The sequence below is a fragment of the Armigeres subalbatus genome, chromosome 2 (assembly GCF_024139115.2).
Source record: "Armigeres subalbatus isolate Guangzhou_Male chromosome 2, GZ_Asu_2, whole genome shotgun sequence".
Taxonomy (NCBI): Eukaryota; Metazoa; Arthropoda; class Insecta; order Diptera; family Culicidae; genus Armigeres; species Armigeres subalbatus.
Window position 1 is genome coordinate 98,900,001 of NC_085140.1, and position 24,745 is coordinate 98,924,745.

The 24,745-nt window shown below is 39.1% G+C and overlaps 1 protein-coding gene and 1 long non-coding RNA gene across 4 annotated transcripts in view; one reads left to right on the forward strand and one right to left on the reverse strand.

The window, feature by feature from the left end:
* Positions 1–24,745, reverse strand: part of LOC134210334 (cell surface glycoprotein 1-like) — a 233,538-nt gene that overhangs the window by 126,857 nt on the left and 81,936 nt on the right. The window lies entirely within an intron of this gene.
* On the forward strand, positions 4,791–5,323 carry LOC134214761 (uncharacterized). Its single transcript, XR_009979898.1, has 3 exons — positions 4,791–4,851; positions 4,912–5,078; positions 5,151–5,323. It is a non-coding gene; the product is annotated as an uncharacterized LOC134214761 (long non-coding RNA).

A 24,745-nucleotide genomic window follows, 5' to 3' on the forward strand; every position in this document is an offset into this window, starting at 1 on the left:
AACAAAACTGAATAAAATAATATTAAGTGTACATGTACCTGGCCCGGATCATTTTTTTTTATCTCACAAACTCGAACCCGATATTGTACTAAATTTTCAAATCCAAAGCGTCTTCTCGGTATACGGCGAAGGGACGGGAAATGACTTCTTTAAATGGATGCATCTGCCCTGTATAAGGCGAAAGTAGTTGATAATGTCTTCTTTATAAGAACGCGTCTGCCCGATATAAAGCAAAGGGAGGGGTAACACCTTTTTTAAATGGATGCATTTGCCCGGTATAAGCCGAAAGGAGTTGATAATGCCTTTTTTAAATGGATGCGTCTGCCCGGTATAAGGCAAAAGGAGTTCAAAAAAAATATTTTAAGCTCTTTTTAGTGGAATGTATTCATCCGTCTAAGACGAGTTTAGTACTCTCCATTTAATTTCACCACGTTTTGTTTTATTTGTAGATACGTATTTCGACCTCAACTGTGAGTTCGTTTCCAGTGTCTTGTACAAATATAACAAGTGAAGTACAAGATGGCAAGATTTAATTGGAGAGTACTAAACTCGTCTTAGACGGTCAAAAGGAGTTGATAAAACCTTCTTTAAAAGAACGAATCTGCTTGGTATAAGGCGTATAAGGCGTTTAAGGGGGAATAATGCCTTCTTTAAATAGTAGCGTCTGCCCGGTACAAAGCGAAGGGAGAATAAAACAAAGTTAAGAGAGGAGATAATCCCTTCATCAAATATGGCCTGCCAGATATAATAAAGGATTTGTAAGGGGCCCTCCTTAGCCTAGCGGTAGGATGCGCGGCTATAAAGCAAGACCATGCTGAGGGTGGCTGGGTTCGATTCCCGGTGCCTGTCTAGGCAATTTTCGGTTTGGAAATTGTCTCGACTTCCCTGGGCATGGAAGTATCATCGTGTTAGTCTCATGACATACGAATGCAAAAATGGTAGCTTGGGTTAGAAACCTTGCGATTGCGATTAATAACCGCGGAAGTGCTAAAAGAAAACTAAGCAGCAAGGCGGCAATTCCCCAGTGGGGGATGTAAAGCCAATAAGAAGAAAAAGAAGGGCCAATTGTAATTTTGACTGCTTCTACATATTCTGGGAGAGCTTCCTTAGCCGTGCGGGAAGATGCGTGGCTGCTAAGCAAGACTATGCTGAAGGAGGCTGGGTTCAACTTCTGACCCGGTCTAGGAAATTTATCGAAAACAATTTGTTTCGTCTGTTTTAGGTATAAAAGTTTAAACGTGTTAATCTCGTGTTATACGAATGCAAAAAAAATGGTAGCTTGGCTTAGAAACCTCGCAGGTAATAGTTGTGGAAATGCTGAATGAACACTACGCTATTATTATTAGCTTCCAGATCTATTACCCAACCTGTGATTGTTAGATTTCTTAACAATCCTGTAAGAACCTACCAAAACCTGTACAAGAACTAAGCGTGTGTGTAATTGTTAGATTCTTATACAAAAAATGTAAGCTCACAAACAAATATTGTAAGAAAAGCTTGAAAAATTGTAAGGTCTCATACAATATTTGTATAAGAAACTAGCATTTTCGCATATGTTCAGTTCTTATACAAGTTTGGTAGGTTCTTCTACAGAAATGTAAGAAAAACTAACAATCTCCCGTTGGGTGTAGCTGGGTTAATAAAATCCATCTCTGAAGTGGGTCGGTCGAAAATTGGAATCGCTATCATTCACACACTACAATTATATTGCAAATGTCTTGTGCAGCCCAATTTTGTTAATCCGCTACAAATAGGTTTATTTGTACCACACATCAATCTCCATCGGCATACAATAACCAGCATATTAACCACCGTTCCGGAAAATCTTTCGTTTAATTGCAATTAGACAAACTCACAATCGGTCGTGTGGTCACTGACATTTTTGCTTCTTTTGGCGCGTGGTAGCACTTCGAATCATTATTAATTATTGCAATGCCATTCAAAAAGCGGTTGCCATTTGCCCGTGCGGATTGTTGTTGGTTGGATGCTTACCTACTCAGTCAGACCCAGTTGGAAACGGAGCGCACAAAGCGAGCCCAACAACGCACATCAATTAATTTATGAAACCTGCCCACTCCATGCTTCATGATGGTTCCAATCGGAGGAGTCGTTTCTGTGCAATTATTTTTATTAAACAGAATATCAACACCTTTGATGGGGTTTTCTTGTTTTCCTGAACGACTCGAGTGGCGGCCGTCCGCAGTTCGCTTGGTCTGCTTCTGTGAGTTATTGTAGCACGTTCAGGGAAGCAGGTCCATAGTTGATGGCAACCGGTTAAAGCTACAGCAGCGCCACAAAAGAAGTTTAATTTGTTGATGGCTACTTGTGGACGGATTTTTTTTTGCTATTCACTCGATTTAAACCTTGCTGCCGTCGACTTATGGGCTGCGACAATAACTGGCCTCCGTAACTAGCTTCGGCTTCCGTGTCTGGGCCGGGTCCACCCGAACTACGAAGCAAAAGAGAATGGAGTCAGTCAGTGGGAAATATGTTCACAATCGCGTTAATAGCAATGTAATCCATTCCATACTGCAGTCAAAACTGGATCATTATTCAATGGAGCGGGTAGCGAAAAAGCCGCGGTTGTACGAGAAAGGAATTTGGACGACCTTCAAAGCAATGCAAATGAATGGAACACAATAATGCTATTATTGTGTCGACAAATGGTTAATTGAATTGGTGTGTAGGAGTTTAAAAGATTTAATAACGAGATCCGAATTCATTTTAAATCTATTCACGTTGTCAGTCCAGGGTGTTACAACTTTGGCAATGAATCTAGAAAGGTCTCAACCTAACGACCTCCACAGATTAACGCGTTTGTTGTCTTCTTGATCATACAGAATGGACCATAATAATCTTGTGAAATCTTGAAACACAGAAACAAAATGTCTATATTATGTGGAATCAAAATCTGTCGTGTTGAGGATACAAAGCAAATTCTTCAATTACAGTCTAATCAACATCTACGCACCGACAAACGATAAACTCCGTTTTGCGGCAAAACAAAACTAATAGTTTTGACTCAATCAAACTGAGAAAGCCATACAATATAGCATCAAAGCTTTCAGTCATTTCTCTTTTGTACTAGGGGAACGGTTCGCCACTTCATCTCATAGCTCCTATTTCCATCCCATCAAAAACAAAGAAATGGAAAGGAATTTGGTTTGTTTATTATTTTTGTGATTTTTTTCAGCAGTGAGCACGCATGTTGACAAAAAGAAACGACGAATTTGGTGCCGTATTTCTTTGTTTAGCGATGAGATTGATATATGTACAGTGAGATTGAGATCGGAACAGTTCCCCTATAATATCAATAATGAGCAATAGTTTTCTTCATAATATTGCTTACAAAAGTCAGATCGCTTCGCAACAAACCCAACGTAGGATCTTTTCTGTAAAGTCGATGCCTTGATTATATTCAAACAGTTTATAGGCTACTTCATGCAGCGATCCCTCACATAAGGAGTGTAAAATTGAATTGGTACGTTCGCAGAAAATTCGCGAGATCAGGGTTTGTGCGATCGGTGAGTAAAAAAATTAGTGCATGCTTGGACGTGTTCAAGGCGTTCCAGTGACTTCCGTTCCTGCCTTACAAGCAGAAGGTCGTGGGTTCAATCCCAGGCTCGTTCCTATTGAAAAATGGCGTGACTACATCACTTTCCTTGGCGAATGGTGAATCCTCGACCTGTGCGTTATCTACCCTACCCAATAAACAAAATTTTCTTCCCATGGTATTGTGGGATTGCAGAGGTATTGTTGGTCCCTAGTCGCAACAATAACTACACACTAACATTCCCCTTTTTTCCCAATTGAGTGTAAGAACTTGGGCGGCGCCGTTAATGATATACATTAGACTGGCCCAGGAAACAAAAAGTTGTCTAATTCCACGGTGCACCCCCCAGGATTGTGTCTTTGGGGGAGAAAATCAATCTCTGAAAATTTCAGCTCAATCGCTTGTTGCATAAGCTGGCGCATTTGATTTGAAGTTTGTATGAGGATTTCAGCCCAAATGTATAGGAAAATACACCTCCGTCACTCATTCGATCTGGAAATTGGTTCTGATTGCTCGATTGACCTCAGAATTACAAAAACGGCAGTTGGTATGCTACAGAACAATTTCACAGAACATTGTATGATGATTAAATGAACTTTTATATAGGTTTCGGCTGATGCGATTCGATCAAAAAACCCAAAAATACACAAATCAGCTCCTAATAAATCAGCCAAAAATTATATAAAAGTTCATTTAATCATCATGCAATGTTCTGTCAAATTGTTCTGTAGCATACCAACTGCCGTTTCTGCAATTCTGAGGTCAATCGAGCAATCAGAACCAATTTCCAGATCGAATTAGTGACGGAGGTGTATTTTCCTATACATTTTGGCTGAAATCCCCATACAAACTTCAAATCAAATGCGCCAGCTTATGCAACGAGCGATTGAGCTGAAATTTTCAGAGATTGATTTTCTCACCCAAAGACACAATTCTGGGGGGTGCCCCGTGGAATTCGACAACTTTTTTTTGTCCCCATAGTAATCTGGGCCAGTCTAATATACATTTGTGAGCTGCAGAAACGTGTACACTTGGATCGTAGTGCAATTTAGACCAGTTCTGACCAATCACGGAATAGCAACCATTGACATGTACAGACAGGCTAAGCTAATCTACTTCACGGAACGATCCTTCACATAAGCTTAGTATGGAGATCTCAAGGAAAAGGGTCAAGGAAAAATTGATCTAATTACCAAAGTAATTGTGACATGGTGAACGTAATTAAACAAGTAGGCGTAATTGAACGAGTAGCATTTTCTGAGATCATTCAGTCAGTTTGGCAAAATGTCGTCAAACAGGTAAATATAAATAATAAATTTAAGAAAATTATATTTTTAATGCATTTGTATATCTCTTAGGCAGTTGCTGCATCGACCGTTTTGGATATAAAAAAGCTGCCTCGAAAAATCGGCGAAGGTGGCATGCAAAATCCCATGCAGAAAAACTTCTTGAAGGCAGAGTTGAAAACGAATGCATTGCTTGGTGCGTTGGCAATCATTCTTCATTGGTTGGACTACAACTGGATGTTTGTAGAACGAGTTTAAAATTGTTGAAGATTACCATTGTGAATAACTATTAATTCGTTTTATTTTTGCAGTTTGAAGATTCTGCCAGAGAAGATAAATTGTTCGTCAAATTTTCAATATGTCGAGGAAAAATGTTACCGTCTTTTCAACTTAATTGATATAAAGATGTTCAAGGTTCAAGGTTCCGTTACAATTCAAACACGCTTTTTTAGTCAAGCTGATGCATTTTCTCTGTTATTTGTGCACTTTCCCTGACCCGTCCTTAGTATTAGAAAGCTATTTCCGTAAATGGCGACCTTCGAGAGAAAGGACATGACTGACCTCGAGGCCCAACTTCACCCGTTAAAGAATGTTTTGCCAAGCTGTGCGTTCGGTGATTTCTCGCATGACATGTTGTGAATTTGCCTCGGTTCCTTCAAAATCGCCGTCCACTGAAGGCACAATATTTGAGTCTCACCAAGCTCTATCACTTCAGCGTGATACCTACCCATACCCATCGTCCAAGAATGCATACACAAATAATGATTATTTCACCTGCCACTTCTTTCTTATTGCTAGCTGGTTGCATGTCGTTCGAGAATTGGTAACGTTTCTGTATGTTAAGGTTTTCCGTGTTGGTTCCTGCCAATTACCTGACCCTGATCCGCCGAGGCAACCATCGTCGAATTTATCGCTCTTCACTATCGAACTTTGTTCGCTAAACGTTCCAATGACTCTATACTGCCAATGTCGTTTTGATCTTCCTTTTTCATTTTTATAATCTCCCGCAGACAGAATGATTTTTCCATTACTGTTTGCTCCAATTGCAGCTTCAACTGCTCGAATTCCGGGTCATCCCGCGCTTTTTTCTACTGAGGCACTAGTTTTGTCTTCCTGTTCTTGTTCGGGTCGTTTAAAGGTTTAGGTCTTTATAAGGTTGAATTTTCTTTGCCCTAAATTATTAGAGTCTAAAAATACTTTTATTTACAGGATATTTTGGATGTGTCCGTCTACTAAAAATACATCCAGGAGGTCAAAACCATGTTGCCACAGATCATATGATTACACAACTCTTCCGCTTAGAGGAGCTAGTGTATATAGGAATACTTGTTGGATTTTTTAGAATAGGTAAATTAAGAAAGTTACCATCCGTCGCAAATCAAATTATGTTTTGGAACTCATTCGGTAGTTTCATCTTCTTATATGAATGGCTCTACATTCCAACTAGAGCATTTTCTCAGTTAATATTTGAAAGCTTATCTAAGCCCAACATTGCATGAGCATATACAAGAAATCTCTCAGCAACTTCTTGGAAGTTTCCCACAACAATTCCTTCTGGAATTCTTCATGAAAAAGAAAATTCTTCAGAGCAGTTTCTGAGAAATTACTCGAGGAATTTCTGTGGGATTATCGAAACGATTTTCCGGAGGCATTTTATGGGAAGTTTCCAAGGGAATGAGGAATTTCTGGAGAAATTTCTATAGGAGCTCGTGGATGAAAAAGCGACTGAATTACTCGAAGAATGTGAGGGGAAATTGTTTAACCCCCTGTTACCAAATCCCCTTTTGAATATGAAAATAAAAATCTTTTTAGCTGTAACTTTTTTTTTTAACATTTTTTATCACATTTTTTACCAAAATACCATCCTCCAGGAATTCATTCGAAGTTCCTGCAGATTGCTGTGAAAGTTCATCCAGAAATTCGTTCGGAAGTTTCTTCAGGGTTTCCTTCGAAAGTTCCTCCAGGTATTTGTCCGGAATTCCTTCGGAAGTGCTTCCAGGAGCTCCTTCGGAAGTTCTTCCAAGGATTCCTTTGGAAGTTCCTCAAGAAATTCCTTTGGTAGTTACTCCAGAAATTCCTTTGTAAGTTCTTCCAGGAATTCCTTCGAAAGTTCCTCAAGGAAATCCTTCCGAAGCTCCTCCAGGAATTCCTTCAGAAGCTCCTCTAGAAATTTCTTCGGAAGTCCCTTCGGAATTGTTTCTTCTGGATGTTTCTTCTGGATTTCTGTCGGAAGTTCTTTCAGGATTTCCGTCGGAAGTTTCTTCAGGAATTCTTCATGAAGTTCCTCCAGTGATTCCTTCGTAAGTTCCTCCAGGAATACCTTCGGAAGATCCTTCAGGAATCTTTTCGAAAGTTCTTCCAGGAATTCCCATGGAAGTTCCTTCAGGAATTCCTTCGGAAATTCCTTCAGATTGCTTCGGAAATTCCTCCAGAAATTCCTTAGAAAGTTCCTCCAGGAATTCTTTCGAAAGATCCTTCGAAAGGTCCTCCACATTGCTCCAAGGAATTCTTGAAGGAACTTCCGAAGGAATTTCTGGAAGAACTACCGAAGGAACTTCCGGGGGAATTCCTGAAAGTTTTTCGGGAGAATTCGTGGAGGAATTTCCGAAGGAATTCAAGAGGAAACATTTGGAGGAATTCCTGCAGGCACTTTGGAATACATTCCTTAAAGAATTTCCGAATTCCTGGACGAGCTTCCGAATTCCTGGAAGAACTTCCGAATACCTGGAGGAACTTCCGAATACCTGAAGGAACTTCCGAATTCCTGGAAAAACTTCCGAATTCCTGGAGGAATTTCCAGAGGAACTTGCAAAGGAATTCCTGGAGGATTTTCTGGATGAATTCCTGGAGAAACTTTCGGAGGAATTCCTGAAAGAGCTACCTGAAGAAATCCCGGAGAAGTTCTTGAAGGAACTACCGGAGGAATTCCTGAAGGAACTTTCGAATGAACTTTCGAAAGAACTTTCGGATTAACTTTCGGAAGAATTCCGGAAGTTCCTCCGGGAAGAACTTCCGGAGGAACTTTCTCCATGGAACTTCCGGAGGAACTTCCGGAGGAATTCCTAGATGATCTTCCGGAGGAATTCATAGATGAACTTCCGGAGGAATTCCTAGATGAACTTCCGGAGGAAATCCTAGATGAACTTCCGGAGGAAATTCCTGAAGAATTCCTGGATGAACTTCCGGAGGAATTGCTAGATGAACTTCGGATATATATGGTTCCTAGATGAACGGGAATTTCTCCGGAAGTTCCTCTAGGAATTCCTCAGGAGGTTTCTCTAGGAATTCCTCCGGAAGTTCCTCTAGGACTTCCTCCGAAAGTTCATCTAGGAATTCCTCCGGAAGTTCCTCTAGGAATTCCTCCGGAAGTTCCTCTAGGAATTCCTCCGGAAGTTCCTCTAGGAATTCCTCCGGAAGTTCCTCTAGGAATTCCTCCGGAAGTTCCTCTAGGAATTCCTCCGGAAGTTCCTCTAGGAATTCCTCCGGAAGTTCCTCTAGGAATTCCTCCGGAAGTTCTTCTAGAAATTCCTCCGAAAGTTCTTTTAGGTATTCTTCCGGAAATTTTTACGGTATCCTCCGGAAGTTTATGCAAATTCCTCTAGAAATTAAACCGGAGGTTATTTAGAGATTCTTTCACAAGTTCATCTAGGAATACCTCCGGAAGTTCTTCCGGAATTCCCGTAGGAACTTCCGGAGGAATTCCCGTAAAACCTTCCGGAGGAATTCTCGAAGGAACTTCCGGAAAAATTCCCGTAGGAACTTCCGGAGGAATTCCCATAGGAACTTCCGGAGGAATTCCCGTAGGAACTTCCGGAGGAATTCCCGTAGGAACTTCCGGAGGAATTCCCGTAGAAACTTCCGGAGGAATTCCCGTAGGAACCTGCGGAGACATTCCCGTGAATATTCGTGGTGGAATTTCCGGAGGTATTTAATTCCTGGAGGAACTTCCGGAGGAATTCCTGGAGGACTTTCCGGAGGAATTCCTGGAGGAACTTCCGGAGGAATTCCTGGAGGAACTTCCGGAGGAATTCCTGGAGGAACTTCCGGAGGAACTTCCGGAGGAACTTTCCGAGGAACTTCCGGAGGAACTTCCGGAGGAATTCCTGGAAGAACTTCCGGAGGAATTCCTGGAGGAACTTCCGGAGGAATTCCTGGAGGAACTTCCGGAGGAATTCCTGGAGGAACTTCCGGAGGAATTCCTGGAGGAACTTCCGGAGGAATTCCTGGAGGAACTTCCGGAGGAATTCCTGGAGGAACTTCCGGAGGAATTCCTGGAGGAACTTCCGGAGGAATTCCTGGAGGAACTTCCGGAGGAATTCCTGGAGGAACTTCCGGAGGAATTCCTGGAGGAACTTCCGGAGGAATTCCTGGAGGAACTTCCGGAGGAATTCCTGGAGGAACTTCCGGAGGAATTCCTGGAGGAACTTCCGGAGGAATTCCTGGAGGAACTTCCGGAGGAATTCCTGGAGGAACTTCCGGAGGAATTCCTGGAGGAACTTCCGGAGGAATTCCTGGAGGAACTTCCGGAGGAATTCCTGGAGGAACTTCCGGAGGAATTCCTGGAGGAACTTCCGGAGGAATTCCTGGAGGAACTTCCGGAGGAATTCCTGGAGGAACTTCCGGAGGAATTCCTGGAGGAACTTCCGGAGGAATTCCTGGAGGAACTTCCGGAGGAATTCCTGGAGGAACTTCCGGAGGAATTCCTGGAGGAACTTCCGGAGGAATTCCTGGAGGAACTTCCGGAGGAATTCCTGGAGGAACTTCCGGAGGAATTCCTGGAGGAACTTCCGGAGGAATTCCTGGAGGAACTTCCGGAGGAATTCCTGGAGGAACTTCCGGAGGAATTCCTGGAGGAACTTCCGGAGGAATTCCTGGAGGAACTTCCGGAGGAATTCCTGGAGGAACTTCCGGAGGAATTCCTGGAGGAACTTCCGGAGGAATTCCTGGAGGAACTTCCGGAGGAATTCCTGGAGGAACTTCCGGAGGCGTTCCTGGAGGGAGTGCCGGAGGCGTTGGTGGCGGAACTACCGGAGGAATTCCTGGAGGAACTTCCGGAGGAATTCCTGGAGGAACTTCCGGAGGAATTCCTGGAGGAACTTCCGGAGGAATTCCTGGAGGAACTTCCGGAGGAATTCCTGGAGGAACTTCCGGAGGAATTCCTGGAGGAACTTCCGGAGGAATTCCTGGAGGAACTTCCGGAGGAATTCCTGGAGGAACTTCCAGAGGAATTCCTGGAGGAACTTCCAGAGGAATTCCTGGAGGAACTTCCAGAGGAATTCCTGGAGGAACTTCCAGAGGAATCACTGAATGAATCCCTGAAGGAACTTCGAAAGGAATCCGAGAGGAACTAAGTAAGTTGCTCGTATTTGATGTTTGCACGAACGGGATTGGTTGATTTACCGATTTTCAACAGTGTCAGGCGAAATTTAATTGTTCAATGGTTTAGCTTCATCAATCCATTGTTTTATTAGTTGAGCAAATTCTTAAAGAGTTCGTTGATCGATTGATACCATAATCTCCTAAATCAGTTGGAAGATGACTGAGTTATTAGACCATACTTCCCGACTTGTTTTCGTGACGGTCTCAAATTTGAATTGTCAGAATGACCACCAATATATTAAATTGTGGCCCTGACAGAGTGCAGAAAGGTATAGCAGCATGCCACAGCGTTTTTTTCGGAAGAAAGTTGAAAGCGAAAAGTGTAATGAACATGTCTCAATATATATGATGGAATATTATTGATTGAAAATAATAAAACTATACTTCGAAAGAAGAAAAAATGAGCGGCGACACAAATCGTCAAATTAAAAAAATCTACCGTATCCCCCTTTCCCGATTAATCTAGCGAACACTTATTGACGCTTACAAGAACTTGGCTGCCCTCATGGAAACTCACATATCAAGCTCAATCTAGCACTCACTTAAAATTCTTACGAGTGCAATATTGTATAATCTTTCAATTATCAATTCCCATTCATTCGTTTTTATACTCTTCTTTAGAGAAAAACATGAATATAGAAAACGATATTCGCTGTTTTTTTTAAGTTTTTTGTTTGTTTGAATATTAATTGTTTTTCTCCACCCCTTGATCAATCGAAAGGGTAACGGGAAATGTAGCGCATGGCATATAATTGGTACTTCGTGTACTTTAAAAGTTTGAATAGACCCTATTGAGCGGTCCTTCGGCTCGTACCAGGAAACTTCTGTCCCTATATCCCAATGGTGCCAGTCAATCAGATAAAGCACACTCTAATTGCCATAATTGCACTAAAAGAACGTGGATTTGATATGTGGATGGATAGTGATGAAAAAATGCAGAGGTCCATACATTTACACTCCGGAAGCAATGATGATGACAACGCATTATATGTACGCACAGGTCAAACGACATCAAAATCATCAAAGAATAGGTATTCAATCGCTCAGTTTGACCAGGATGAAGGGATGAGGCCGACTATCGAGAAGTCCTGCTCCCACCGCCTGACGAACGTAAACGACCTGCAACTGGTTGGTTTCATTGCTTCCAAGAACGTGGCCAGGCCATTCGTAGCACCTACTTCCTTCCGTATCGGTAAATCTTGAGATCATCACATGTGCCTGCCTGCAGGCGGAGAACATAGACCTGAAACTAATCGCGATTAGTTAAACTATTTTTAAAAAAACAAAAGCAATGTGAAGAACTTATATTCAAACGTCACTTTACTTGCGGAATAATGCATCAGTGCATTATTCCGCAAGGCAAGACGTCAGTCGGTGTTTTCTTCACTGCAACACGCCTGCTATTGCCGAATTAGTCCTTTTCCTTGCCAGCTCCGTACTGCTCAAGGAATTTCAGTAGCGGAATCATTCCTTGACCATTCCTTGTCCTATCAATTTGCACAGTACTTTTGAAGTCCATACCACCCACTTTTCATAGTAATTTCCATTTCCATGGCAAATGCACATTCAAATTACATCCAAATAAGCTAAAAAATTGGGAGGACTATTAAAAAGGCAAATAGGGGAACTGCTCCTTGAATTCATACCATGTACCCAAATCAATACCATTCGAAAACAAAGAATCGATGCGCAAATTGGGTTGTTAAGCAGAGAAAAATATGAGGTTTTTTATAGTTTAACATGAAGAGCATGCTTTTCTGATCTCCAACATATTCTTATTTTGCTTGGAAACCTTTTATTTTCATTTTTGTATAGCAAACAATAAGCCATTTTAATCGATAGAATGACACTAACATTCATAGAATGACAGTTGGCCCATGCAGCATAAGAACAAATTTTTAGTCCCATATAAATTTAAAATCCATATTAAAAATTGTTCCGGGGCTCCAAAAATTCTGAAAAATTGAGGTTAGGCTAAGTTTTTTATGCAGATTCAGAATATGTAAAAACATATACATATACCCCTAAACAACCCAATTGTTTTATTTCTAATTTTTGAGATTTTTTCCAGCAGTGAGCACGCCGGATTACAACAAAACACGACACAAATTGAGCCTAAATTGCCTGTTTTGCGAATGTTATTGATATAGGAGCATGTTATTATTAATAGAACAGATACCCTACAATCGTTCGAGAATAGAAGAGCAAACAAGTGTAAATTCGAATATTTCTACTGTACAGGCTATCCATTTAGAGGTCGCTTATGATTTGTCCAGCGACTCTCGGGAGAATCTCGGGTTCCATTTATTCTGATAGAATAAAAGTTCCGATAGTTGTGGGTGTTCCTATAATTGCGATAGTACTGTTTTTAGAGAGTTAAGAAATTAAACGCAGTAGCGTATGGGCTACATTACCGGTCAATTAAGAGCTGATCAGAATAGATACGTATGCGTGCGTATCCATTCTGCTCCGCTCTTTAGTTGAACTGTCACAACACGATAGAGGTAAAAACAGCATCGAAATTCCTCGGAAACTGGTGAAGTATTATTTTTTGGTCGTTTGGCATAACGCCGTTTTGCATAAAGGTCGTTTGGCATAATAGTTGTGAAATTACCAATTTCGTAACTAATGCAAAATATGTTCAATTATTTATAATTATATTGTCGCTTTTACATCATAAAAGAGATATTGTGTTTTATATCTGCCTTTTTCACTTACCATCTTTTTTACCCCGTAGAAGACAAATAAGAATATGATTCCATTTTTCAATTCGGGCATTTTCTCGCTTAAAGGCACGGAAAGGTATGATCCCAGATTTCAAGGGATACATTTGTCTGGCAGGAAGCAAACGAAGATGTGGTTATTTTATTATTTATTCAGACTAAGGCCGAAGTGGTCTGTGCGGTATATAAGAGTCTTCTCCATTCGGCTCGGTCCATGGCTACACGTCGCCAACCACGCAGTCTACGGAGGGTCCGCAAGTCATCTTCCACCTGATCGATCCACCTTGCCCGCTGCGCACCTCGCCTTCTTGTGCCCGTCGGATCGTTGTCGAGAACCATTTTCACCGAAGATGTGGTTGCTTCATTTAATTTAGGCATTTGCTCAGTTTTAGGCAACTGGAGACCAAAGTCTCTTAATTCTCGTGTATGCCGTTTTGACTCGAATTCTGAACATGACTCATATTCCAAAAGCTCGCTTTTATATGGCCGATTTTTTTCGTTTAACTCTTCCAATAGAATCTTAAATTTGTTTGAGATCCTGATCCTGAGTAGGGATAATCGATGAAAATGTTAGTTTGAGGGCGCTAAAACGCCACACCCAACCGGCGGTTTATAGATTTTCTAACAATTCTGTATAAGAATCTAACAAAACCTGGAATCTAACAAAAACTGGACATATGCGAAATTGTTAGATTCTTATACAAAAAATGTAAGCTCTCAAACAATTTCGTATATGCAGGTTTTGGTAGATTCTTATACAGAATTGTTGGAAAGTCTAACACCCGCCGCACATAGGGGTATTTTTGCAATCTAGCCGGAATAAATTATTTTATCTCTCAAACTGCTATATTTCACCTTATTTTATGATACTGTAATGATAATTTGGCTGAAATATCAGTTTTCTTGATTTTCACTTTTTGACCCATGTGCTTTACCCTTTAAAACCCTGAAAAACATTGATAATTTCAATTAATTCGTTCTCGTCATCGCTTCTACCGAAATCAGTTCAACTATGTGTGTTTGCAAGGGGAAACATAGAGCTAAAAGATGGTGTCATGAAAATTGCTCTATGACTCTTTCTCTTTTCATAGGGATGATGAATGTATGATATAGGTCATAAATGCCTTAAATACAGTACCAAACTAAAAACATCCGCTTTCAAAATGGCGCAAATTTGCGCAAGATTTTTCTTCGGGATCCTAAAATATAGACATAAATGCGTCCTCTCTATACTGAAATATTACCGAATATCATCGAATAAGTGTTTTATGCTTATTGAAAATATGAGGAACATTAACTAGTTTTAGCTCGAAAATGGACTTCGAATTACTCTTTTGTATTTCTATTCTTCGGTACTGATCTGTGGATTACTGTGACAAATATTTGACCACAATTAAACATACCGAACGTAATCAAATTCAACAGAGAAAACCGGTAATTTCCTAAATGAAAAACCTCTAACTTTCTAGAAGTGTAATGGTAAAACTTTAAACCTAAATAGAAAACCTAGTACTAGGAGTGGCTCGTCTACTATTCAGAGAAGTTTGAGACATATTTAGACCGCTCTAGGACAATTTTGAAAATTTAACTTTATTCCGGCTAGAATGGCGAAATACCCCTATGTGCGCCGGTTGGGTGCAGTGTCCGGAATATGAGTCATGTTCGGGATTTGAGTCAAAACGGTACATGGATGAGACAGTGTGCCATGAGCTACACAAGCTCACGTAGCATCGATTCGGTTGCGGTTCGGCTCACGTAGCATCGATTCGAGAAGCTAGGGCACGCAAAAAATAACTGAGTGCGCGTGTCGCAATGTACGTCTCATGAGACTCATCTCATGCGCTAGGAATGCATAGTTACTCAGGCGACGTTATTGTTGAATGAAAATTTATTTTATGGACCTTCGGTGTTGTTTGTAAAGGTTTGATCGCATTGAGATTATTATTTTTATATCTTTATTCAAGAGATATTCGGTCCATGACCAATTCATCTCTATCGCATTGAGATGTCTCAATGCGACTCACCAATGTTAATGTGATGTGCAAAAGGATCGGTAAGACTGGCGTGCGTCAAATTTTATGTGCGCGCATCAGTCTTTGCTAAATCACATCCTTTTTTGTACGAAGATGTCTGCGGGAGGCATGATCTCTTTCTTCAAAGAATCCATTTGCCCGGCTGAAGGCAAAAGAGGATATGACTCCTGCTTTCAATTCAGGCATTTACTCGATTTAAGGCAAAGGAAGATGTGATCCCTTTTTTCGTAGGATGCAAATGCCCGGTAAAAGGCAAAGGAGGATAAAACTCCTTCTTTCAATCTAGCGATTTGCTCGGTTTTAGGTAATGGGGAGTGGGGAATGGGGTATGGGATATGACCCATTCTTTCCCGAGTAGACGAAAATAGCTCAATAACATCAAATGTTGATAAGATATTAAAATGAGATATGGACATGATTGATATGAGAGATAAAAGATCAGACGACAATATCAATATTTTCATTTGTAATAAGTGATCGATATCAAGTGCCATTAGTTTGTTCTTATCCATAGCATATCTTGATATTTAAATGATATTTCGGTGCAAATTTTTGATATTGTTGCCTGTTCTTTTATCTCTTATATCAATCAAGTCCACATCATGTTTTGTTATTCTGTTCATGGCTTTTGCCCGGGTTGAGAGATGCATTTATCCGATAGAAGGCAAGCGAGGATATGATGCCATCTTTATATTCATACATTTGCTCGCCTTAAGGAAAGATACAATCCTTCTTCAAGGAATGCATTTGCTCGGAAAATGGCAAGAGAATATAACTTCTTCTTCCCAATCAGGCATATGCTTTGTTTAAGACAAGGGGAGATATGATCACTTCTTGAGGGATACATTTGCCCGGTAGAAGTTAAGAAAGGACTTCAGACTCCTTCTTTTGATCCAGCCATTTGCTCGGTTTAAGGAAAGGGATGATATGATCCAATTTTTCGACTGGTAGATTTGCCCGGCAGATGATAAGGTAGGTTATGAAGCATAGGGTGCCGATGGTGAATAAGATCGACAAATACAAGTAATGTCTTCATGTATAAGCGAATGAGAAGGGGTGCGATAATTGCAAAAATTAGAATAATTTCACATTTTTTGAAAATCTGAATTACATTTTTCAAAATTTTATTTTCAAACTAAGATATCAATATGGGGTTATGGGATGATTCTAGCATATTATTTCGTTTAAGCACGTTTTTGTAAGAATTCATTTTTTTTTCACTTAATTTGTTTAAAATTACTTCATTTCCTTATGAGACAACGATCGCGCGATCGGTCGAAATATTGTGTTCTGCATTGCGCGGCCGGTAATTAAAATCAGTTCAGTGCGAGATATCTCTTGTTTCGGACAGCAGAACGATCGCGCGATCGGCCGAAATATTGTGAGACAAGTGCGATCTTCTATAGCTTGCAGTAGCCATCGGCAAAGTAAGTACAGTGCGTGTGTTATTCGTCGCGAGCCGGAGAAAAAAATATCTTTTTGATATTCGGCGGATAATGCGCTTGTATTGCGCTTTGTTCCGGTCAAGTAAGGGCAAGTAAGTACAGAATACTGCACGTCGGTTCGGTCGTCAAAAACTCGATCCTTCACAGTTTGCATATGCCATCGGGCATGTATGGTGACTACCCGAGCAAAGCTTGAGAGCAAATCGATAACTAATTTTGTTGTTGTGAAATCGCCTAATTTTGATTACTCAGGATGATATCCTTTAGGTCGTTTTAACGATTAAAAGATCAAAATCTATAGCAGAAAAATCTTACTATGACATCAAATCGAAAACTATTCCTGCTATAGATGAGAGCAAATCAAAAACTAATTTTGATATTGGTTCCGATAACAATATAAGTACACAGTTTGATGTCAGATCAAACAATTAAGAAATCAACAACAAAATGAGATCAAAATATGTATTTAATCAGTCATGATGATTCATATTTGAAAACAAATTATGATTTCAATTTGATATCAATATCAAAATATGTTTTCTATATGCTCTCATTATGTTTTCAGACTTTGCTCGGGTATTGTCCATGCTCGGTTCATATACACGTCGAACGATCTGGTATTGTTGTAGTTTGTGCGGTCGGGAAGTAAATCAATAGATATACGTTTGGTCGTGTTACTGCTCGGTGTGCAGGTAGTTAGTTTGTTTTACTTTGTGCGGCCGAATTATGGTTAGGTAAAATCACTGTGTATAAAGAATGGCATGGTCGTATCGCTTATCAGAGTGAATCCAGATCCAACGATGCCTACCGACTAACTGATAATTCTTCCTGTGGTTTTTGTGGAGACGCAGAGGTAAACACGGTCTTCAAATAGCAAAAACCACCTACTAATATTCCTTCCTACTAACTGACTACAAAGACGTGGCCGGTGTCGGTGGTGATCATCTGAGTATTTGAGTCACTTAAACTTGTACACTGAGAATGTTTGGACAATCCCAGTTTATCATTCAGTTAATTCTTTGTGCAATTTCACTTATTCTGGTCAGTAGCAACCATAGATATGTGTAGTCAGTCAAAGCTAAAGCTAAGCTAAGCTAAGTTAAAATTACTTCATTTCCTCATGAGATAAACTGGCCTAGGGCCGAAAATCTCGTAAATGAAGATAATTCAATTCATTACTTCATTTCATGCTGATTTGTTCTTAGAAAGTATTCAAACTAATCTGCACTTTTACAACGTTTTAAATTCCACCAGATTTGCTGATCTTATCGCACCACAGAAACATTCTTCAGACAAAACATTGTTGATGGAAACAACACTCTCCGCGCGGCCATGCGAAAAGGCCAAAACTAAACATCGTTGATCAAACCGTATGGGAATAGGCTCACGAATATCTATCGGGAATCGTGAAATATGTCTGTCGGAGTGCATAATAATCGTTTTTGTAGGCATAACCGTGTTAGCACATAGGTTTCGAAGGTTTTTTCTGTAGTGTTGATTATGCAATAATAGCTGCCACAATAAACATCTGCAAATATATTCTACTTTCATGTTCATTCACGTTTTATATTTTCATTTTTATTCCTCCGAAAATAAACTAAAATACTTTCACTGAGTCTCGGTAAAGCACTTTACCGATCAAGTCAGCAATGCATTACCGAACGCTCATTTTACGACCATTCGGCATTTTGAACTTTCACCGAGATTTTTACCGATATATCAGCTGTTGGATTCTCGGCAAATTATGTTGTCAGCCTCGGTGAAACAAATTAAGTGTGTGTCCCTTTCAATATCTATAGAAACGCGAAGAATGAATGGCATGCTACAAAAATCTCGAAAAATATTCGTTCCGTGACTGTTCATGGCAAGGAATAATTAATTATTTTTGCGGCAAAACTTTTTTTCTCACTTGAGATTTCTGCAATAAATAATTTGAGATTTCTTCCTAAATTAGAAGTCTTGATTGAGTAGTCATAAACATCATCCTCAGGAATTTGTTCTGCACTCTTTGGAGTTTGAGGTGATGGGTTTTAGCGCAGCTCTCCCAGACCGGCATGCCGTGTTCGATCACAGGGAGGATGAATTTCTTGTAGACAGCAAGTTTATTTTTCAGGGAAAAAGACGACCACCGGTTGATCAAAGGGTACAACAGTTTCAACAAATCGTCATCGTCTTGTCAACCTGTTGCCGAAAAATAAGCTTGCTGTCGAGGGTCAAGCCAAGGTAGTCAGCCTTGTTGGCCCATTCCACTGTCGTGTCATTGAGGATGATTTTGCAGTCCTCAGTCGGAACAAGCCTCCCAAGTAACACCGAAAACATCATTATTAACGAAGATCTAATAATGATGTTGAATGAAGGTCGGGAAAATGAAATACAAAACATGTTATGTTCAAGGAAAACTATGATAAGGGTTTTGCAAAACATACAGCAATTTGATCAGAGAAGAAGTTTCATACTGCCATTATGGAGGTATCATCGGCGTATAAAGATTAATGACAGTCTTCTGGAGGTTGCGGTATGTCAGACGTGTATATATTATACAGTACAGGGCCCAGTAAACTACCTTGGGGCACACCTGCAGGTATTGGATGACTCTGGGAGGAAATATTATTTAACACTACTCTAAAGCTCCTATGCGTCAAATAATTTGTAATCAATTTTATCAGATAAATTGGGACATTGTATCTGAACAGTTTAAAGATAAGGCCTTCGTGCCATACGTTGTCGAAGGCTTTCTTTACATTTAATAATACCATAGCTGTTGACTTGGCGACAGATTTGTTCCTCCTTATGAATTTAGCAACTCTTTGTAACTGATGTGAAGTGGAATTCTAAAACCAAACTGTTCATTTGGAAGAATTCTATTGGTGTGCTTTAATAGACGGTTGAGTATATTTTTTTCAAAAATTTTACTAATTGAGGATAGAAGGCTTATTGGTCTGTAGCTAGAGGGTGATGTTGGTTCTTTTCCTGGCTTGTGAATTGGGACAACCTTAGCACATTTCCACACAGAGGGGAAGTATTGTAAATACATGCACTTATTAAGTATGGCGGATAGGTGAACTAAGCTACGAGAACTTAGGTGTTTTATAACAATGTTCAAGATGCAGTCGAATCCTGGAGCTTTCATATTTTTTTATTTTTTGAGGGTTGAATAAATCTCCTCGGGCGTTATCTTTTTGTTGTCAGGTACATAACAGTGGGTGTTGTTAATGATGATCATGGTTTCTTGTACTGTCTGTTCCATGGGACTGTTAATAGTTACTGTTACCCAGGTTATGGGAATTTACAAAATGCTGAGCAATAGCATTTGATTTCTCTGAAGGAGAGACCAGTAACGAGTCATTCACTTTCAGTGGTGGTACTTGCTGCGGTTTAGATTTCAAAACTTTTGTTAATTTCCAGAAAGGATTTGATCGGGAATCTAGTTTGTATAAGTCATTTTGAAATTTTTGGTTTCTTATGATAGTGATTCTGTTACGGATTAACTCAGTTAGTCTGGCGGAAAGATTTCTATGATTCAAGTTACCTGATCTTTGGAACTTTCGTCTAACAGCGTTGCGTTTGGAAATCAATATTTTTGTCACAGGGTCAATTTGTATAACGTTACTTACAGTCGGTGGTAGTCGTCTGACGCATTCATTTTCGGAGGATGATGGCATCTTGGAGGGTTGTTAATGCTCGGTCGATGTCTGCAGAGGCATTCAACGGGGGCATGTCAGTCGATCCTGAGCGACCATTTCGAAAATATTTGAAACTCTGCACAGTTTTTCAATTTCATCTAAATCGTCATTTTTCGATATCAAATCTTCATATTGAGTCACGACTAACTTTACAAAAGGGTGTATGTGAAAATGGTTCAAAAATATTTAAAAAGCTGCACAGCAAAAACGGAATGTTCGATTGTTATGATTTTTTCAGCAAAGTTAGACAACTAAATGGTGATTCTTAAGAAAATGTGCACAGTAAAAAATTTTTTTTGCCTTTAAAAATATCATTTTGTCACAAAAACTCAAATATCTCAAAACCCTATCTTTTTTCGAACGTAATTTTTTAGGAAAACGGTCCATTATATTAGCTATCTACCATAAAAATTTGGTGATGGTAAACTAATAAACAAAAAAGTTATGACATTTCAAACATTTCACAATTTTCACATTTAGTAAAAAAAATTTTTTCTGTGTAAGTTATTTCGAGAATTGCAGTTTGATGCAGATTTTATTGTTAAGGGACGTGATTTAAACAAGTTGTTTTCATGATATTTTGATTTAATTATTCATAGCATCTATAAGAAACTTAGACACGATCCAGTGTTGTGATCAAAAGTATTGATAGTGTCATAATTTTCATTGCACGTGACTGGCGAAAAATTCTTTTAATAGTGTTGAAACCTGTTGATAATAACGTTGATAGAAACATATCAGAAATGTTATTTTTAAGACAAAAGCTGCAAAATCAAAGATTTATATACACGTGTACGTCTATAGTTTACCTGCAAAAAATATACCTCTTAGAGAATAGACTTTATGATCGGGAGGAAACGGGTATCTTCAACAACAACAAATGCATGATAGGTACATACCATGACAATGCTCACGAAAAGCAAAAAATTACTACTACTAAGGTTGTTAAAGATCTTATAGTAATTTTTTCTTCAGTCAAGCAAATGACACCAAACTAGTCAGTAAAAACTTAAAAGTGATTTTGTTTATTGAAATATTACGAACAACATGAGTAGCCGCTTTCTCAACTGTTGTAGGCCGTTTGATGGAAAAAAGTGTTCAAAAGAGTTACGAAATCTCACCGAAAGCACCATAGATAAACTGAAAGCGACTGGTTATGCTCCAATGTCCACATTGAATACAAATTTACGCATTTGCACGTCCTGCCGTCTAAACGTTGACAAAAGAGCAATCTGTATATCATCGGTTGAGCAGAGCGCAGGAAGTTCGAAAACGACAACAACTGAGGAATTGCCAGATGTATCGACAACAACTGAGGAATTACCAGAAGTATTAAGTGCTGAGAGCCTTGCCACCGTACCATCAGCGAAATCTGTTTCAACAAATCAATCGGAAGATGAGTGTATCCAAAAGGTCAACATCGAACGCTTTAACGAGGGCGTTCGGGACTCCGATTAAATGGAGTAAGATGGACTACGTTTATTACCCGGAGAAAAAATACCGTGAAATAAACGAAGCTGTACGAAGAAACCTCTTCAAATTAGGACCTGATGATGTGGAAAATACAGACTACGATGAGGTAATTATAAATATGAAGGAAAGGTTCTCGAATGCAGCCACGACAAGGAAAGAAAAATTATTGATTTTGTCGATGCTGCCAAGTTCGTGGTCTATTCAGGATGCCATTGATGAGTTCAAAACCAATAGAAATACAGTAAAAGAGGCAAAACAATTGAAGAATAACTGTCTTTCAACCAAAAATACTAGGTCTAGTACTGCATTAACAGATGAGACAAAAGAAATAGTAGTTCAATATTTTGAAGATGATGAAGTAAGTCGAACTATGCCTGGTCAAAAAGATTATGTATCAGTAAAAAAAGATGGAAAGCGTCAAGCAATCCAAAAACGATTAATGATGACGACTTTGAAAGAAGCGTACACACGCTTCAAGGAAATTCACGATAATATTAAAATAGGTTTTTCCTCATTTGCAAGCCTTCGGCCAAGGCAATGTAAGCTTCTTTCCAATTCAGGAACACATAATGTGTGTGTGTGTGCACAACCCATGAGAATATTAATCTTATTTTACATAGTTTGAAAAGAATCAATTTTACAAAGGATATTAAAATGTTAACTGGTAGTCTTTTGTGTGAAAATACAACATCAAATTGCTATCTACGATCTTGTTCGGATTGTCCAGATTCTTCATCATTGGAAAATACGCTGAGTTTGAAGAAAAATATATTGATCAGTTATCATTTGAGCAATGGGTGACCACGGATAGGTGTGACATAGAAACTATTGTAAAACCTGTAGATGAGTTTGTGTCATATTTTTGCTTGAAATTAGAAAGTTTAATCCCTCACGGTTTCATTAAAACAGAACAATCCAGCTTTTTAAAAAATACGAAAAATACATTACAAAATGGTGAATTTTTAGTCATTTGTGATTTTTCTGAAAATTACAGCTTTGTATTGCAAGATGAAGTGCAGTCCCATCACTGGAACGTACAACAAGCTACAATTCATCCATTCGTTATTTATTTTAATGGAAGTACGCAAATTGAACACTTAAGTTTTATTATAATTTCCGAAGATTTAAGACACGATTCAGTATCCGTAAACTTGTTCATTGAAAAATGATTAACTTTTAACGCGTTGATAAGCATAAAGAAGTCAAAAAGATATATTTCATGTCTGATGGAGCAGCGTCGCAGTACAAAATCGTAAGAGTTTTTCGAGCCTATGGCAAGTTAAATCAATGTACGGAATTGATGCAGAATGGCATTTTTTGCTACATCACATGGCAAAGGTCCGTGTGATGCTATTGGAGGAACAATAAAGCGCATGGCCACAAGAGCAAGTTTAGCCAAAGAACGTGAGCATCCAATTAAAACTGCGAAAGAACTTTTTGATTGGGCAAATCGTAGAAAAGAAAAAGATTTAACCAAATTATCATTTTGTTTTACTACTACTGAAGAGTACGAAATAAAGGCTTCAGAGCTCAGCGAGCAATTTAATCACGCGAAAACGATCCAAGGAACCCAAAAATTTCACTGTTTCATTCCATTGTCGGAAAATAAAATTAAAGCAAAACTATACTCAAACTGTGCTGATAATAATTCAAAAGTGTTCGATATTTTAAAAAATTTGAATAAAAATAAATAAAAAATAAGTATTAATAAACTGTTTTCATGATATCATAACCCATACCAAAATTCAAACCCAAAACTCTTAGAGTTTCTATAACAACATTGTGTAACTGCCACATTTAATTTAATACTTAGGATAATATTAATTCATTTTTATTTATTTATACATATAATATTTATACATATAATATACATAATATCGATGAATACATAAATATGGAATATCATACAAACAACTTGTTTAACTCACGCAAGGCCCTTAACAATAAAATCAGCATCAAACTGCGAATGTTGGAAAAAAATACACGGACATTTTTTTTTTGTTTACTATATGTGAAAATTGTGAAATGTTTGAAATGTCATAACTTTTTGTTTATTATTTTACCATCACCAAATTTTTATGGTAGATAGCTAATATAATGGACCGTTTTCCCTAAAAAAAATACGTTCGAAAAAGATAGGGTTTTGAGATATTTGAGTTTTTGTGACAAAAATGATATTTTTAAAGGCAAAAAATTTTTTTTTTTTACTGTGCACATTTTCTTAAGAATCACCATTTCGTTGTCTAACTTTGCTGAAAAATCATAACAATCGAACATTCCGTTTTTGCTGTGCAGCTTTTTAAATATTTTTGAACCATTTTCACATTCACCCTTTTGAAAAGTTAGTCGTGACTCAATATGAAGATTTGATATCGAAAAATGACGATTTAGATGAAATTGAAAAACTGTGCAAAGTTTCAACTCAATAGAAAATCATGAATTAAAAATTTTCTTAAATTTTGATGCTGTTGCTTGGAATCGCTCGTAGATGTCAGAGGAGCTTGGATGTTGAGGCGTTGGTCAACTCTTCGTTTGAACTCGATCCAGTTAACATGATGAAAATCCTTTCTACGATGACTTAACCGCACAGTCGGGGATGTTTGTGTTTGTAACTCAACAGGATAATGATCAGAGCTTAACTCGCCAATAGTCACCGGTACAATGATGTAGGTTTCCGCATTCGTGAGGAAGATGTCTAGTGTCGATGATACGCCGGCTGGCGATACAAACGTTGGGTCGAGAGGAGCGTTGGTCGTGTAGTATCCAAGTTGTGCGTCTTGGAATAGCAACTCACCGTTTTTGTTCCGTCGATGATTTCCCCATGCTTCGTGGCGGGCATTTAGATCGCAAGCGATTATAAACTTCTTCCTGGTTCTTGTTAGTTTTGCTAGATCGTTCTTGAACTGTCTGCTGGTTCCGTTGCTGTTGTGGCACTGCTTCGGACAGTATGCTGCTATGAACTGGAACTCACCGGAGTTAGTTGCCACCTCGACATCGAGTGCTTCGATGATTTTATTCTGGTAATGAGGTTGAGTGGAAAACTTCATTGTGTTCTTTATCGCGATCAGCACACCTCCCCCCTTAGAGTGCGTGCGATCTAATCTGATGACGATGTAGCCTGGTAGATTGAAGCTAATACCAGGCTTCAGGTGGGTTTCGGTGACTGCTAG